Genomic DNA, 5,739 nt, shown 5'->3' with positions numbered 1-5,739 from the left:
CCTTCAATAGTTCTGCTGCCGTGATGCTCTAAAATCTCTCTGAAACTAGGAACCAAGATAAAAACTCTTCCCTTAAATTGTTTCGCCCACTGTTTGGAGTAAAACAGTGTAAAAGTAATAAGTATTTGGAAAGAAAACATGTTTCAGGAAGTAAGAAATCTCCCAAGGTGCATGCCAGTAAGGAAATATTTCATCATAATATACTTAATATAAGAAACTGAAACCCACCATTTCAACAAAGAGAAAAATAGACCTTGTTAAAGGCAGCCTAGACAATTTGGAACCAATTGTCTTAGACAATGCATTTTTTAAATACAAGGAAAAATGCAGATTTTTAAAGTGTATGTAAAATAGGCTTTAGATCAGATGAATTATATTAGCACAGGAAATTTAGAGAAGCAAAACCACAAATACATCACAGGATACCTACGTTTGATCGGCTTCTCTTCATCTTTCATTTTCACATTGCCACAGTTTTCCTTGAGGATTTTTCCTATTGTTAGCTTTTATTAATATTTATTTTACTTAAGTATCATGGATAAAAACAAACTACATATACATGTGAGTGTGCATGTGTATAATTTAATACATTTTGGCACAACTTAATGAATATACAAATCATACTTAAACAGTGCCCTGTCTGTGTGTGTGTGCTGGTGTAGATTTCTAACCCTAGTGCTTGTGTTGTGGAGACAGGAGAATCATGACAGATACAGTGAGGCTGAGGCTAGCCTGTGCATGTCAGTTTCTTTGACATTTGATGCGGCCAAGTGAAGGAAGAAATGTTAGTTTTGGTTCCCAGTTTCAGAATGTTAGTCCTTTGTATAGTTGGAAGTTTTCTCTGGGTCCCGCCAAACCCCAGCAGTCCTGAGGCCCACTTATAAAATAATCACTCAGAAGCTTATATTAATTAAAACCACTCGGCCATTAGCTCAGGCCTACCACTGACTAGCTCTTACAGTGAAATTCAGCCCATTTATGTTAATCTATATGTCACCACGTTTTTCATGGCTTTACCTATATGTCACTACATGCTGCTCCCTGGATGGTGGGCTGACATCTCCTGATTCAGCCTTCCTCTTCCCAGAATTCTCCTTGTCTGCTTATCCTGCCAATACTTCTTGCCTGGCTACTGGCCAATCAGCATCTTATGTATCAACCAATCAGAGCCACACAGATTCACAGCATACAGAATGACATCCCACAGCACCTTTGAAGCAGGGGAGAGAACAGAACAGCTCAGCACAGAGCAACAGAAAGGAGAGCACAAGGCAGAAGCTGTTCACATTCCGATGGACCAGAAAGCAGACAGGGAGATAGGAACCAGGGCTGGGTGGGGTCTTCAAAGACCTGTACCTAATAATGTGAGGCCAGCCTCCAATTTCCAAAGTGTCCAGCACATTCCAGCATACTGCCAACTGGGAGCCAAGCACCAAAAATCACGAGCTGATGAGAGATGATTCACAAACTATAAACACACCGTCTATAACACAAAATGAAACAAACAAAAAAGTCACCTGATGTGTCTTTGAAATCCAACCCTTCTGCTTTACTGTATATCTTTTCCATCCATAGACAACATAGATTTTGCTTTTTTATTACAAACTTTGCATTCCTTAATGGCTTATATAAATATAAATTGTATATTATGCATTTGTTTCATTTCTCTTAATGCCATCTAATTATTTTGAAATTTATTTCTTTAGTATCAATAGATCATTCCTTTCATTGCAGAGTAGTAGTCCATTTTTTTTTTTTGGACATAGCATGCTTTATTTATATTTTCATCTGCAGAGAGCTTGGGAATGTTACCAGATTTTGCCTACTAGAACCAGGCTGTCACCAAAACCTATGGTCAAGCCTTTGCATGGAAACAGGTTCCTATTTCTTTGGGATAAACGATAAAAGATAGAAAGGCTAGCTTTAACAAAAAAAAAAAAAAAAAAAAAAAAAAAAAAAGAGGTTTGCCAGGTAGTGGTAGTGCATGCCTTTAATCCCAGCACTTGGTGGGCAGAGGCAGGCAGATCTCTGTGAGTTTGAGGCCAGCCTGGTCTACAGAATGAGATCCAGGACAGGCACCAAAACTACACAGAGAAACCCTGTCTCGAAAAAAAAAAAAAAATGAGGTTGGCTCAACTTTTCAGAAATCTTCCTGTGTTTGAAAGTGAGTGGAGTGTTTTATGTTCTCACGGTATAGAACATTCCATCTTCTACATCCATGCCTACATTTGAGATAAGATTTTTCTTTCTTTAGCTAAATAGTTACTGCTGTCTCACCATAGCTCTGATTTGCAATTCAAATGACCAATGGAGCACATCTCTTTATGTGCACTTTTCCCATCCTATGGCACAGCCCTTTATTAGAAACAGTTTAGGACTTTTTTTTTTCTCTCCATCTTATCTTGATTTTCAATCTAGTAACAGTGTCTGTCAAGGAGCACCAGTGTATTGAAGTCTGATTCATCAGTTTATTTTCTTCCATGCATCGCATTGTGAGGTTTCTTCTTATGTTCCTTGCATAAATGTCACTGTTTCGGGCCCTGTTAGGAATATAATACAGTCCAAGTTTAAATGGATGTGATGGCACAGTTCGAGGTAGGTAAAGGCAGTGATTTTTGTCTGATTGCTGTGTTTACTAGTAAGGCCTGATTCAGTCTTGAATACTAAGATAAGTATTGTTTTTCCAGTGACTTATGTCTTCACTTCTGATAAAAAAAAAAAAAAAAAAACAACCAGCTGTCTGTCTTCTTATGTAACTATGCATTTGGATTTGGCCTTCTGTTCATCCACTGATCCGTTTGTCTGGTGTTATTGAACATTCAAATGCTTTAACAGAATAATTACATCTGAAAACCAAGTAGCAGTAACTGTCCAAATAAGTTCCTTTGAAAATTTATATTCTTTCCATTTTGATATATTTTGTAGAATGCCTTTGTCATTTGCTGCATGATATTATTTGTGATTTTTGACTGGGATTAATTTGATTCCCTACTTTCAATGTCAATTATGGTTTTTCCAATTGGTCTTTCCCAGCTCTTCCTCAGAAAATTGGGGGAATTTTCTTCTCTTCAAGGGTTGCTCAAAGATGTGTTTACTGTGGAGTTAGAATTAACATTGAAGGCCTTTTCCACATCTATTTTGGTGATCATATGCTTCCTGTTTTCATCTCTTGCCATGGTTAATTAAGTTGATTGATTATTGAATATATAATGAATGGTCAACAACCATGGCAACCTCCATATGTTTATGCTGATTTATGTTTTTTCAAACTATTGCTCTAAATTGCTAAGATTTTTCTAAGAATCACTGAGCCTAGATTTGTGAAAAATATTAGCTGGCAATTTCTGTCTTTTGTTACGTTTATCTGATTTTTTTTAATTTAAGTAATGCTGACTTCCTAGAATTTATTGATGTCATTTATTTTTATTTTTGTAAGCATATGTATTTACTAACATATCTGCCTTATATATTTAGAACAATGTAGCTATGAAATGATTGTGTTCTCCAAGTTTCCTTTGTAAGAAAATTTACCATCTTGAGTTCAAACTAAGGAATATCTGTTAATCTGTTATGTTTGGAAGAAATGTCATGTATTTAATAAGCATTTGAGATTTTTCTCTTCTAAGAAGTTTGTAGATATGTTAAATGTATTGTCCCAAAGCTATTCCAAATTCTCCATTACTGACTCTTGTGTTGATACCACTTTCCTCATTCCTGACACTGCCAAATTTCTGTCTTTGTTTCTTTTGAATTTTTCTTCCTGTTTGGACTTGCTGGAAATTTGTCAATTTTATTGATTGTTACACAGAAATGCTTTTAGTTACATTGATTTTTCTCTATTGTTTTTACTACTTTCCTAGATCATTGATTTCTGCCCTTATTCTTATTTACTTTCTCCGACTAATTGGGTTCATTTTTGCTTCTAGTTTTTTTTTTTTTAAGTAATAAACACTGTTTGGAGACATATTTTTTCCTTTTCTACCACAGGCTTTCAGTGCTTATATTTTGTCCCTAATTACCACATTAATGCCATGTCATACATTTTGATGTGTTGTGTTTGCATTTTACCGAGTTAAAAATATTTTTCTTTCTTCTTGGAAATATCTGTTGAGTAGAAGTTTGTTATTTAGTTTTCAAATTTTTCTGGGTTCCCTGGTTATTTTTTCTGATTTTGATTTACAGTTTAATATACACTCTGTAGTCAGCTGAGGATATGCTTTGCACGATTAGATTCATTTTGTATTTACAACATCCGTTTTGTTCATAATGCATCTCTTGATGAATTCCCCACTCATTTGAGGAGAATATATGAGATAGGGATAAAAATCATGCAAAGAGAACAATAATATAAACTTATTTATTCTCAAGTTTTCATTAATAAATTTGAAATAGATTTGATAGCTGAGTAAACATAGAAAAATATACATATTTTATAAATAAATAAAACCACATTAAAGTAAATAAAGAACTATGTTCAAGTAAATTAGTTGTATCTCCTGTATGATCCATGATACACTGTTTTTTAAAAAGTATTTTTTGAAGAGATTTTTAAGATTAAATAACATATGTATGGAATAGTAACACTACAGTTTATTTAATTATAATTTTATAATTTTTTTTGTTTGTTTGTTTTTTTTTTTTGTTTTTCGAGACAGGGTTTCTCTGTGTAGCTTTGCGCCTTTCCTGGAACTCGCTTTGGAGACCAGGCTGGCCTCGAACTCACAGAGATCCGCCTGCCTCTGCCTCCCGAGTGCTGGGATTAAAGGCGTGCGCCACCACTGCCCGGCTATAATTTTATAATTTAAAAATAGCAGAAAATAATAATTGATATAATTAAAATCATAATATTGTAAGCTATATTAATATCTCTTCTGCCCCCTATGACAACATGTATTTAGTACATGGAATTGAAATTGTAGAGTGATCTTACATATTTATTTTTCAGATTACAAACAGCAGAAAACTGTACATTGTACAATATTTGTGAAATAAAATTTAAATGAGTATAGTAATAGTTTTTCACAGTGAAAGTGGATTATTGTCTTGGGGTTACAAAATGCTAAATTAGAATCTTCCTTTGGTCTGGCATAAACAAGTGTTTCCTTTTTCAACTAAAATCAGTGACACACTGGGATCTTTTCTAAATATGATATTTTGTTCCAGGATCTATTTTGTTGTAGACATAATTTTCCTTCAGAGTTTTGTGAAATTACATGTTAATAACATAAACTTCTTTTTTTTTTCTTTTTGGTTTTCAAGACAGGGTTTCTCTGTGTTGTTTTGGTGCCTGTCCTGGATCTTACTCTGTATCCCAGGCTGGCCTCGAACTCACAGAGATTTGCCTGACTGCCTCCCAAATGCTGGGATTAAAGGTGTATGCCACTGCCACCTGACATAACATAAACTTCTTAATGGATAAAATATTTAGTTCCACAATAACTTTAGACATTTTAGAATAAAACTCTGTGTGCTTTCATGCAACAACAACAACAACAAAAAGAACCCAACAAACTATGAGTTTATTGTCCAAAAATTTACCATGTAAAAATCTGAGAAAGAAAACTGTGTAGTTAGATTTATCCTAAAAATACTAGTAAAAGAACACCTAAATGATAAATGAAGAACCAGCCTGCCTCCATCTAAGGCTTGGAAGATATCTTAAAATAAAGACAAACCATATTCACTCCTGCTTATGATTAAACCTCTGTTTCTCAAGGACTGGGCTAAGCCCCACCCATA

The sequence above is a fragment of the Peromyscus maniculatus genome, chromosome 16 (assembly GCF_049852395.1).
Source record: "Peromyscus maniculatus bairdii isolate BWxNUB_F1_BW_parent chromosome 16, HU_Pman_BW_mat_3.1, whole genome shotgun sequence".
NCBI lineage: Eukaryota > Metazoa > Chordata > Mammalia > Rodentia > Cricetidae > Peromyscus > Peromyscus maniculatus.
Note: the sequence above shows the minus strand (reverse complement) of the source record.